The sequence below is a fragment of the Stegodyphus dumicola genome, chromosome 5, assembly GCF_044657685.1.
Source record: "Stegodyphus dumicola isolate Sdum_Otavi_A_Nest chromosome 5, ASM4465768v1".
Taxonomy (NCBI): Eukaryota; Metazoa; Arthropoda; class Arachnida; order Araneae; family Eresidae; genus Stegodyphus; species Stegodyphus dumicola.
Window position 1 is genome coordinate 2941754 of NC_140772.1, and position 13002 is coordinate 2954755.

Here is a 13002-nt window from a genome sequence, read left to right on the forward strand (position 1 = left end):
TCCAACTGCTCCACATAGGACATCACAAACGTTTCGAAGGTGCTAGCACATTTATTATAGAAACCCTTTTAGTTCGGGCGCCAGTGTTATAGTCAATAATTCTGCTGTTCTGATATATGAAATGTGGTTCCAACCGCTCCAGAGAAGACATCACAAACCTTACCCAAATATTATAGAACACAAACCCAATTATTATAGAAACCCTTTTAGTTCGGGCGCCAGTGTTATAGTCAATAAATTTCTGCTGTTCTGATATATGAAATGTGGTTCCAACCGCTCCACAGAAGATATCACAAACCTTTCGAAGGTGCTAATCCAATTATTATACAAACCCTTTTAGTTCGGGCGCCAGAGTTAGAGTCAATAACTGCTTCAGGGAGGATATCTTACAAGCTTTTCCGCCTAATTATTTTCCACAACCTTTTAGTTCTGGCACCAGTATTAGAGTCAATAGGTTATTGCTGTTCTGATATATGAAATGTAGTTCCATCTGCTCCAAGGAGGATCATCACAGAAGCTTTTCCTTCGAAGGTAGTAGCCTAATTGTTATCCACAACCTTTTATTTCGGGCGCCAGTGCTACAGTCTATAGGTTTTTCCTGTTCTGATATATGAAATGTAGTTCCAACTGCTCCACTTAGGACATCACAAACCTTTCGAAGGTGCTAGCCCAATTATTATAGAAACACTTTTAGTTCGGGCGCCAGTCTTATAGTCAATAACTTTCTGCTGTTCTGATATATGAAATGTAGTTCCAACTGCTCCACATAGGACATCACAAAACTTTCGAAGGTGCTAACCCAATTATTATACAAACACTTTTATTTCGGGCGCCAGAGTTAGTGTCAATATCTGCTCCAGGGAGGATATCTAACAACCTTTTCCACCTAATTATTTTCCACAACCTTTTAGTTCGGGCGCCAGTATTAGAGTCAATAGGTTTTTGCTGTTTTGATATATGAAATGTAGTTCCAACTGCTCCAAGGAGGATCATCACAGAAGCTTTTCCTTCGAAGGTAGTAGCCTAATTGTTATCCACAACCTTTTATTTCGGGCACCAGTGCTAGAGTCTATAGGTTTTTGCTGTTCTGATATATCAAATGTAGTTCCAACTGCTCCACATAGGACATCACAAACCTCTCGAATGTGCTAGCCCAATTATACAAACCCTTTTACTTCAGCGCCAGAGTTAGAGTCAATAACTGCTCCAGGGAGGATATCTTACAACCTTTTCCGCCTAATTATTTTCCACAACCTTTTATTTCGGGCGCCAGTAGTCAATAGGTTTTTGCTGTTCTGATATATGAAATGTAGTTCCAACTGCTCCAAGGAGGATCATCACAGAAGCTTTTCCTTCGAAGGTAGTAGCCTAATTGTTATCCACAACCTTTTATTTCGGGCGCCAGTGCTAGAGTCTATAGGTTTTTGCTGTTCTGATATATGAAATGTGGTTCCAACCGCTCCACAGAAGACATCACAAACCTTTCGAAGGTGCTAGACCAATTATTATACAAACCCTTTTAGTTCGGGCGCCAGAGTTAGAGTCAATATCTGCTCCAGGAAGGATATCTTACAACCTTAACCGCCTAATTATTTTCCACAACCTTTTAGTTCGGGCGCCAGTATTAGAGTCAATAGGTTTTTGCTGTTCTGATATATGAAATGTAGTTCCAACTGCTCCAAGGAGGATCATCACAGAAGCTTTTCCTTCGAAGGTAGTAGCCTAATTGTTATCCACAACCTTTTATTTCGGGCGCCAGTGCTAGAGTCTATAGGTTTTTGCTGTTCTGATATATGAAATGTAGTTCCAACTGCTCCACATAGGACATGACAAACCTTTCGAAGGTGCTAATCCAATTATTATACAAACCCTTTTATTTCGGGCGCCAGAGTTAGAGTTAATAACTGCTCCAGGGAGGATATCTTACAAGCTTTTCCGCCTAATTATTTTCCACAACCTTTCAGTTCGGGCGCCAGTATTAGAGTCAATAGGTTTTTGCTGTTCTGATATATAAAATGTAGTTCCAACTGCTCCACATAGGACATCACAAACCTTTCGAAGGTGCTAGCCCAATTATTATAGAAACCCCTTTAGTTCGGGCGCCAGTGTTATAGTCAATAACTTTTTGCTGTTCTGATATATGAAATGTGGTTCCAACCGCTCCACAGAAAACATTACAAAACTTTCGAAGGTGCTAGCCCAATTATTATACAAAACCTTTTATTTCGGGCGCCAGAGTTAGAGTCAATAACTGCTCCAGGGAGGATATCTTACAACCTTTTCCGCCTAATTATTTTCCACAACCTTTTAGTTCTGGCGCCAGTATTAGAGTCAATAGGTTTTTGCTGTTCTGATATATGAAATGTAGTTCCAACTGCTCCACATAGGAAATCACAAACCTTTCGAAGGTGCTAGCACAATTATTATAGAACCCCTTTTAGTTCGGGCGCCAGTGTTATAGTCAATAATTCTGCTGTTCTGATATATGAAATGTGGTTCCAACCGCTCCAGAGAAGACATCACAAACCTTACCCAAATATTATAGAACACAAACCCAATTATTATAGAAACCCTTTTAGTTCGGGCGCCAGTGTTATAGTCAATAACTTTCTGCTGTTCTGATATATGAAATGTGGTTACAACCGCTCCAGAGAAGACATCACAAACATTTCGAAGGTGCTAGCCCAATTATTATACAAACCCTTTTAGTTCGGGCGCCAGAGTTAGAGTCAATAACTGCTCCAGGGAGGATAATTTACAACCTTAACCGCCTAATTATTTTCCACAACCTTTTAGTTCGGGCGCCAGCATTAGAGTCAATAGGTTTTTGCTGTTCTGATACATGAAATGTAGTTCCAACTGCTCCACATAGGACATCACAAACGTTTCGAAGGTGCTAGCACATTTATTATAGAAACCCTTTTAGTTCGGGCGCCAGTGTTATAGTCAATAATTCTGCTGTTCTGATATATGAAATGTGGTTCCAACCGCTCCAGAGAAGACATCACAAACCTTACCCAAATATTATAGAACACAAACCCAATTATTATAGAAACCCTTTTAGTTCGGGCGCCAGTGTTATAGTCAATAAATTTCTGCTGTTCTGATATATGAAATGTGGTTCCAACCGCTCCACAGAAGATATCACAAACCTTTCGAAGGTGCTAATCCAATTATTATACAAACCCTTTTAGTTCGGGCGCCAGAGTTAGAGTCAATAACTGCTCCAGGGAGGATATCTTACAAGCTTTTCCGCCTAATTATTTTCCACAACCTTTTAGTTCTGGCACCAGTATTAGAGTCAATAGGTTATTGCTGTTCTGATATATGAAATGTAGTTCCATCTGCTCCAAGGAGGATCATCACAGAAGCTTTTCCTTCGAAGGTAGTAGCCTAATTGTTATCCACAACCTTTTATTTCGGGCGCCAGTGCTACAGTCTATAGGTTTTTCCTGTTCTGATATATGAAATGTAGTTCCAACTGCTCCACTTAGGACATCACAAACCTTTCGAAGGTGCTAGCCCAATTATTATAGAAACACTTTTAGTTCGGGCGCCAGTCTTATAGTCAATAACTTTCTGCTGTTCTGATATATGAAATGTAGTTCCAACTGCTCCACATAGGACATCACAAAACTTTCGAAGGTGCTAGCCCAATTATTATACAAACACTTTTATTTCGGGCGCCAGAGTTAGTGTCAATATCTGCTCCAGGGAGGATATCTTACAACCTTTTCCACCTAATTATTTTCCACAACCTTTTAGTTCGGGCGCCAGTATTAGAGTCAATAGGTTTTTGCTGTTCTGATATATGAAATGTAGTTCCAACTGCTCCAAGGAGGATCATCACAGAAGCTTTTCCTTCGAAGGTAGTAGCCTAATTGTTATCCACAACCTTTTATTTCGGGCGCCAGTGCTAGAGTCTATAGGTTTTTGCTGTTCTGATATATGAAATGTGGTTCCAACCGCTCCACAGAAGACATCACAAACCTTTCGAAGGTGCTAGACCAATTATTATACAAACCCTTTTAGTTCGGGCGCCAGAGTTAGAGTCAATATCTGCTCCAGGAAGGATATCTTACAACCTTAAGCGCCTAATTATTTTCCACAACCTTTTAGTTCGGGCGCCAGTATTAGAGTCAATAGGTTTTTGCTGTTCTGATATATGAAATGTAGTTCCAACTGCTCCAAGGAGGATCATCACAGAAGCTTTTCCTTCGAAGGTAGTAGCCTAATTGTTATCCACAACCTTTTATTTCGGGCGCCAGTGCTAGAGTCTATAGGTTCTTGCTGTTCTGATATATGAAATGTAGTTCCAACTGCTCCACATAGGACATGACAAACCTTTCGAAGGTGCTAATCCAATTATTATACAAACCCTTTTAGTTCGGGCGCCAGAGTTAGAGTCAATAACTGCTCCAGGGAGGATATTTTACAACCTTAACCGCCTAATTATTTTCCACAACCTTTTAGTTCGGGCGCCAGCTTTAGAGTCAATAACTTTCTGCTGTTCTGATATATGAAATGTGGTTACAACCGCTCCAGAGAAGACATCACAAACCTTACCCAAATATTATAGAACACAAACCCAATTATTATAGAAACCCTTTTAGTTCGGGCGCCAGTGTTATAGTCAATAACTTTCTGCTGTTCTGATATATGAAATGTGGTTACAACCGCTCCAGAGAAGACATCACAAACATTTCGAAGGTGCTAGCCCAATTATTATACAAACCCTTTTAGTTCGGGCGCCAGAGTTAGAGTCAATAACTGCTCCAGGGAGGATATTTTACAACCTTAACCGCCTAATTATTTTCCACAACCTTTTAGTTCGGGCGCCAGCTTTAGAGTCAATAGGTTTTTGCTGTTCTGATACATGAAATGTAGTTCCAACTGCTCCACATAGGACTTCACAAACCTTTCGAAGGTGCTAGCACATTTATTATAGAAACCCTTTTAGTTCGGGCGCCAGTGTTATAGTCAATAATTCTGCTGTTCTGATATATGAAGTGTGGTTCCAACCGATCCAGAGAAGACATCACAAACCTTACCCAAATATTATAGAACACAAACCCAATTATTATAGAAACCCTTTTAGTTCGGGCGCCAGTGTTATAGTCAATAAATTTCTGCTGTTCTGATATATGAAATGTGTTTCCAACCGCTCCACAGAAGACATCACAAACCTTTCGAAGGTGCTAATCCAATTATTATACAAACCCTTTTAGTTCGGGCGCCAGAGTTAGAGTCAATAACTGCTCCAGGGAGGATATCTTACAAGCTTTTCCGCCTAATTATTTTCCACAACCTTTTAGTTCTGGCACCAGTATTAGAGTCAATAGGTTTTTGCTGTTCTGATATATGAAATATAATTCCATCTGCTCCAAGGAGGGTCATCACAGAAGCTTTTCCTTCGAAGGTAGTAGCCTAATTGTTATCCACAACCTTTTATTTCGGGCGCCAGTGCTAGGGTCTATAGGTTTTTGCTGTTCTGATATATGAAATGTAGTTCCAACTGCTCCACATATAACATCATAAACCTTTCGAAGGTGCTAGCCCAATTATTATAGAAACACTTTTAGTTCGGGCGCCAGTCTTATAGTCAATAACTTTCTGCTGTTCTGATATATGAAATGTAGTTCCAACTGCTCCACATAGGACATCACAAACCTTTCGAAGGTGCTAGCCCAATTATTATAGAAACCCTTTTAGTTCGGGCGCCAGTGTTATAGTCAATAACTTTCTGCTGTTCTGATATATGAAATGTGGTTGCAACCGCTCCACAGAAGACATCACAAACCTTACCCAAATATTATAGAATACAAACCCAATTATTATAGAAACCCTTTTAGTTCGGGCGCCAGTGTTATAGTCAATAACTTTCTGCTGTTCTGATATATGAAATGTGGGTCCAACCGCTACAGAGAAGACATCACAAACCTTTCGAAGGTGCTAGCCCAATTATTATACAAACCCTTTTAGTTCGGGCCCCAGAGTTAGAGTCAATAACTGCTCCAGGGAGGATATCTTACAACCTTAACCGAATAATTATTTACACAACCTTTTCGTTCGGGCACCAGTATTAGAGTCAATAGGTTTTTGCTGTTCTGATATATGAAATGTAGTTCCAACTGCTCCAAGGAGGATCATCACAGAAGCTTTTCCTTCGAAGGTAGTTGCCTAATTGTTATCCACAACCTTTTATTTCGGGCGCCAGTGCTAGAGTCTATAGGTTTTTGCTGTTCTGATATATGAAATGTAGTTCCAACTGCTCCACATAGGACATCACAAAACTTTCGAATTTGCTAGCCCAATTATTATACAAACACTTTTAGTTCGGGCGCCAGAGTTAGTGTCAATAACTGCTCCAGGGAGGATATCTTACAACCTTTTCCACCTAATTATTTTCCACAACCTTTTAGTTCGGGCGCCAGTATTAGAGTCAATAGGTTTTTGCTGTTTTGATATATGAAATGTAGTTCCAACTGCTCCAAGGAGGATCATCACAGAAGCTTTTCCTTCGAAGGTAGTAGCCTAATTGTTATCCACAACCTTTTATTTCGGGCGCCAGTGCTAGAGTCTATAGGTTTTTGCTGTTCTGATATATGAAATGTAGTTCCAACTGCTCCACATAGGACATCACAAACCTTTCGAATGTGCTAGCCCAATTATACAAACCCTTTTAGTTCAGCGCCAGAGTTAGAGTCAATAACTGCTCCAGGCAGGATATCTTACAACCTTTTCCGCCTAATTATTTTCCACAACCTTTTATTTCGGGCGCCAGTAGTCAATAGGTTTTTGCTGTTCTGATATATGAAATGTAGTTCCAACTGCTCCAAGGAGGATCATCACAGAAGCTTTTCCTTCGAAGGTAGTAGCCTAATTGTTATCCACAACCTTTTATTTCGGGCGCCAGTGCTAGAGTCTATAGGTTCTTGCTGTTCTGATATATGAAATGTAGTTCCAACTGCTCCACATAGGACATCATAAACCTTTCGAAGGTGCTAGCCCAATTATTATAGAAACACTTTTAGTTCGGGCGCCAGTCTTATAGTCAATAACTTTCTGCTGTTCTGATATATGAAATGTAGTTCCAACTGCTCCACATAGGACATCACAAACCTTTCGAAGGTGCTAGCCCAATTATTATAGAAACCCTTTTAGTTCGGGCGCCAGTGTTATAGTCAATAACTTTCTGCTGTTCTGATATATGAAATGTGGTTGCAACCGCTCCACAGAAGACATCACAAACCTTACCCAAATATTATAGAATACAAACCCAATTATTATAGAAACCCTTTTAGTTCGGGCGCCAGTGTTATAGTCAATAACTTTCTGCTGTTCTGATATATGAAATGTGGGTCCAACCGCTACAGAGAAGACATCACAAACCTTTCGAAGGTGCTAGCCCAATTATTATACAAACCCTTTTAGTTCGGGCCCCAGAGTTAGAGTCAATAACTGCTCCAGGGAGGATATCTTACAACCTTAACCGCCTAATTATTTACACAACCTTTTAGTTCGGGCACCAGTATTAGAGTCAATAGGTTTTTGCTGTTCTGATATATGAAATGTAGTTCCAACTGCTCCAAGGAGGATCATCACAGAAGCTTTTCCTTCGAAGGTAGTAGCCTAATTGTTATCCACAACCTTTTATTTCGGGCGCCAGTGCTAGAGTCTATAGGTTTTTGCTGTTCTGATATATGAAATGTAGTTCCAACTGCTCCACATAGGACATGACAAACCTTTCGAAGGTGCTAATCCAATTATTATACAAACCCTTTTATTTCGGGCGCCAGAGTTAGAGTTAATAACTGCTCCAGGGAGGATATCTTACAAGCTTTTCTGCCTAATTATTTTCCACAACCTTTCAGTTCGGGCGCCAGTATTAGAGTCAATAGGTTTTTGCTGTTCTGATATATGAAATGTAGTTCCAACTGCTCCACATAGGACATCACAAACCTTTCGAAGGTGCTAGCCCAATTATTATAGAAACCCCTTTAGTTCGGGCGCCAGTGTTATAGTCAATAACTTTTTGCTGTTCTGATATATGAAATGTGGTTCCAACCGCTCCACAGAAAACATTACAAAACTTTCGAAGGTGCTAGCCCAATTATTATACAAAACCTTTTATTTCGGGCGCCAGAGTTAGAGTCAATAACTGCTCCAGGGAGGATATCTTACAACCTTTTCCGCCTAATTATTTTCCACAACCTTTTAGTTCTGGCGCCAGAGTTAGAGTCAATAACTGCTCCAGGGAGGATATCTTACAACCTTTTCCGCCTAATTATTTTCCACAACCTTTTAGTTCTGGCGCCAGTATTAGAGTCAATAGGTTTTTGCTGTTCTGATATATGAAATGTAGTTCCAACTGCTCCACATAGGACATCACAAACCTTTCGAAGGTGCTAGCACAATTATTATAGAACCCCTTTTAGTTCGGGCGCCAGTGTTATAGTCAATAATTCTGCTGTTCTGATATATGAAATGTGGTTCCAACCGCTCCAGAGAAGACATCACAAACCTTACCCAAATATTATAGAACACAAACCCAATTATTATAGAAACCCTTTTAGTTCGGGCGCCAGTGTTATAGTCAATAACTTTCTGCTGTTCTGATATATGAAATGTGGTTACAACCGCTCCAGAGAAGACATCACAAACCTTACCCAAATATTATAGAACACAAACCCAATTATTATAGAAACCCTTTTAGTTCGGGCGCCAGTGTTATAGTCAATAACTTTCTGCTGTTCTGATATATGAAATGTGGTTACAACCGCTCCAGAGAAGACATCACAAACATTTCGAAGGTGCTAGCCCAATTATTATACAAACCCTTTTAGTTCGGGCGCCAGAGTTAGAGTCAATAACTGCTCCAGGGAGGATATTTTACAACCTTAACCGCCTAATTATTTTCCACAACCTTTTAGTTCGGGCGCCAGCTTTAGAGTCAATAGGGTTTTGCTGTTCTGATACATGAAATGTAGTTCCAACTGCTCCACATAGGACATCACAAACCTTTCGAAGGTGCTAGCACATTTATTATAGAAACCCTTTTAGTTCGGGCGCCAGTGTTATAGTCTATAATTCTGCTGTTCTGATATATGAAGTGTGGTTCCAACCGATCCAGAGAAGACATCACAAACCTTACCCAAATATTATAGAACACAAACCCAATTATTATAGAAACCCTTTTAGTTCGGGCGCCAGTGTTATAGTCAATAAATTTCTGCTGTTCTGATATATGAAATGTGTTTCCAACCGCTCCACAGAAGACATCACAAACCTTTCGAAGGTGCTAATCCAATTATTATACAAACCCTTTTAGTTCGGGCGCCAGAGTTAGAGTCAATAACTGCTCCAGGGAGGATATCTTACAAGCTTTTCCGCCTAATTATTTTCCACAACCTTTTAGTTCTGGCACCAGTATTAGAGTCAATAGGTTTTTGCTGTTCTGATATATGAAATATAGTTCCATCTGCTCCAAGGAGGGTCATCACAGAAGCTTTTCCTTCGAAGGTAGTAGCCTAATTGTTATCCACAACCTTTTATTTCGGGCGCCAGTGCTAGAGTCTATAGGTTTTTGCTGTTCTGATATATGAAATGTAGTTCCAACTGCTCCACATATAACATCATAAACCTTTCGAAGGTGCTAGCCCAATTATTATAGAAACACTTTTAGTTCGGGCGCCAGTCTTATAGTCAATAACTTTCTGCTGTTCTGATATATGAAATGTAGTTCCAACTGCTCCACATAGGACATCACAAACCTTTCGAAGGTGCTAGCCCAATTATTATAGAAACCCTTTTAGTTCGGGCGCCAGTGTTATAGTCAATAACTTTCTGCTGTTCTGATATATGAAATGTGGTTGCAACCGCTCCACAGAAGACATCACAAACCTTACCCAAATATTATAGAATACAAACCCAATTATTATAGAAACCCTTTTAGTTCGGGCGCCAGTGTTATAGTCAATAACTTTCTGCTGTTCTGATATATGAAATGTGGGTCCAACCGCTACAGAGAAGACATCACAAACCTTTCGAAGGTGCTTGCCCAATTATTATACAAACCCTTTTAGTTCGGGCCCCAGAGTTAGAGTCAATAACTGCTCCAGGGAGGATATCTTACAACCTTAACCGAATAATTATTTACACAACCTTTTCGTTCGGGCACCAGTATTAGAGTCAATAGGTTTTTGCTGTTCTGATATATGAAATGTAGTTCCAACTGCTCCAAGGAGGATCATCACAGAAGCTTTTCCTTCGAAGGTAGTTGCCTAATTGTTATCCACAACCTTTTATTTCGGGCGCCAGTGCTAGAGTCTATAGGTTTTTGCTGTTCTGATATATGAAATGTAGTTCCAACTGCTCCACATAGGACATCACAAAACTTTCGAATTTGCTAGCCCAATTATTATACAAACACTTTTAGTTCGGGCGCCAGAGTTAGTGTCAATAACTGCTCCAGGGAGGATATCTTTCAACCTTTTCCACCTAATTATTTTCCACAACCTTTTAGTTCGGGCGCCAGTATTAGAGTCAATAGGTTTTTGCTGTTTTGATATATGAAATGTAGTTCCAACTGCTCCAAGGAGGATCATCACAGAAGCTTTTCCTTCGAAGGTAGTAGCCTAATTGTTATCCACAACCTATTATTTCGGGCGCCAGTGCTAGAGTCTATAGGTTTTTGCTGTTCTGATATATGAAATGTAGTTCCAACTGCTCCACATAGGACATCACAAACCTTTCGAATGTGCTAGCCCAATTATACAAACCCTTTTAGTTCAGCGCCAGAGTTAGAGTCAATAACTGCTCCAGGCAGGATATCTTACAACCTTTTCCGCCTAATTATTTTCCACAACCTTTTATTTCGGGCGCCAGTAGTCAATAGGTTTTTGCTGTTCTGATATATGAAATGTAGTTCCAACTGCTCCAAGGAGGATCATCACAGAAGCTTTTCCTTCGAAGGTAGTAGCCTAATTGTTATCCACAACCTTTTATTTCGGGCGCCAGTGCTAGAGTCTATAGGTTCTTGCTGTTCTGATATATGAAATGTAGTTCCAACTGCTCCACATAGGACATCATAAACCTTTCGAAGGTGCTAGCCCAATTATTATAGAAACACTTTTAGTTCGGGCGCCAGTCTTATAGTCAATAACTTTCTGCTGTTCTGATATATGAAATGTAGTTCCAACTGCTCCACATACGACATCACAAACCTTTCGAAGGTGCTAGCCCAATTATTATAGAAACCCTTTTAGTTCGGGCGCCAGTGTTATAGTCAATAACTTTCTGCTGTTCTGATATATGAAATGTGGTTGCAACCGCTCCACAGAAGACATCACAAACCTTACCCAAATATTATAGAATACAAACCCAATTATTATAGAAACCCTTTTAGTTCGGGCGCCAGTGTTATAGTCAATAACTTTCTGCTGTTCTGATATATGAAATGTGGGTCCAACCGCTACAGAGAAGACATCACAAACCTTTCGAAGGTGCTAGCCCAATTATTATACAAACCCTTTTAGTTCGGGCCCCAGAGTTAGAGTCAATAACTGCTCCAGGGAGGATATCTTACAACCTTAACCGCCTAATTATTTACACAACCTTTTAGTTCGGGCACCAGTATTAGAGTCAATAGGTTTTTGCTGTTCTGATATATGAAATGTAGTTCAAACTGCTCCAAGGAGGATCATCACAGAAGCTTTTCCTTCGAAGATAGTAGCTTAATTGTTATCCGCAACCTTTTATTTCGGGCGCCAGTGCTAGAGTCTATAGGTTTTTGCTGTTCTGTTATATGAAATGTAGTTCCAACTGCTCCACATAGGACATCACAAACCTTTCGAATGTGCTAGCCTAATTATACAAACCCTTTTAGTTCAGCGCCAGAGTTAGAGTCAATAACTGCTCCAGGGAGGATATCTTACAACCTTTTCCGCCTAATTATTTTCCACAACCTTTTAGTTCGGGCGCCAGTATTAGAGTCAATAGGTTTTTGCTGTTCTGATATATGAAATGTAGTTCCAACTGCTCCAAGGAGGATCATCACAGAAGCTTTTCCTTCGAAGGTAGTAGCCTAATTGTTATCCACAACCTTTTATTTCGGGCGCCAGTGCTAGAGTCTATAGGTTTTTGCTGTTCTGATATATGAAATGTAGTTCCAACTGCTCCACATAGGACATCATAAACCTTTCGAAGGTGCTAGCCCAATTATTATAGAAACCCTTTTAGTTCGGGCGCCAGTGTTATAGTCAATAACTTTCTGCTGTTCTGATATATGAAATGTGGTTCCAACCGCTACAGAGAAGACATCACAAACCTTTCGAAGGTGCTAGCCCAATTATTATACAAACCCTTTTAGTTCGGGCGCCAGAGTTAGAGTCAATAACTGCTCCAGGGAGGATATCTTACAACCTTAACCGCCTAATTATTTACACAACCTTTTAGTTCGGGCCCCAGTATTAGAGTCAATAGGTTTTTGCTGTTCTGATATATGAAATGTAGTTCCAACTGCTCCAAGGAGGATCATCACAGAAGCTTTTCCTTCGAAGGTAGTAGCCTAATTGTTATCCACAACCTTTTATTTCGGGCGCCAGTGCTAGAGTCTATAGGTTTTTGCTGTTCTGTTATATGAAATGTAGTTCCAACTGCTCCATGGAGGATCATCACAAACCTTTCGAAGGTGCTAATCCAATTATTATACAAACCCTTTTAGTTCGGGCGCCAGAGTTAGAGTTAATAACTGCTCCAGGGAGGATATCTTACAAGCTTTTCCGCCTAATTATTTTCCACGACCTTTCAGTTCGGGCGCCAGTATTAGAGTCAATAGGTTTTTGCTGTTCTGATATATGAAATGTAGTTCCAACTGCTCCAAGGAGGATCATCACAGAAGCTTTTCCTTCGAAGGTAGTAGCTTAATTGTTATCCGCAACCTTTTATTTCGGGCGCCAGTGCTAGAGTCTATAGGTTTTTGCTGTTCTGTTATATGAAATG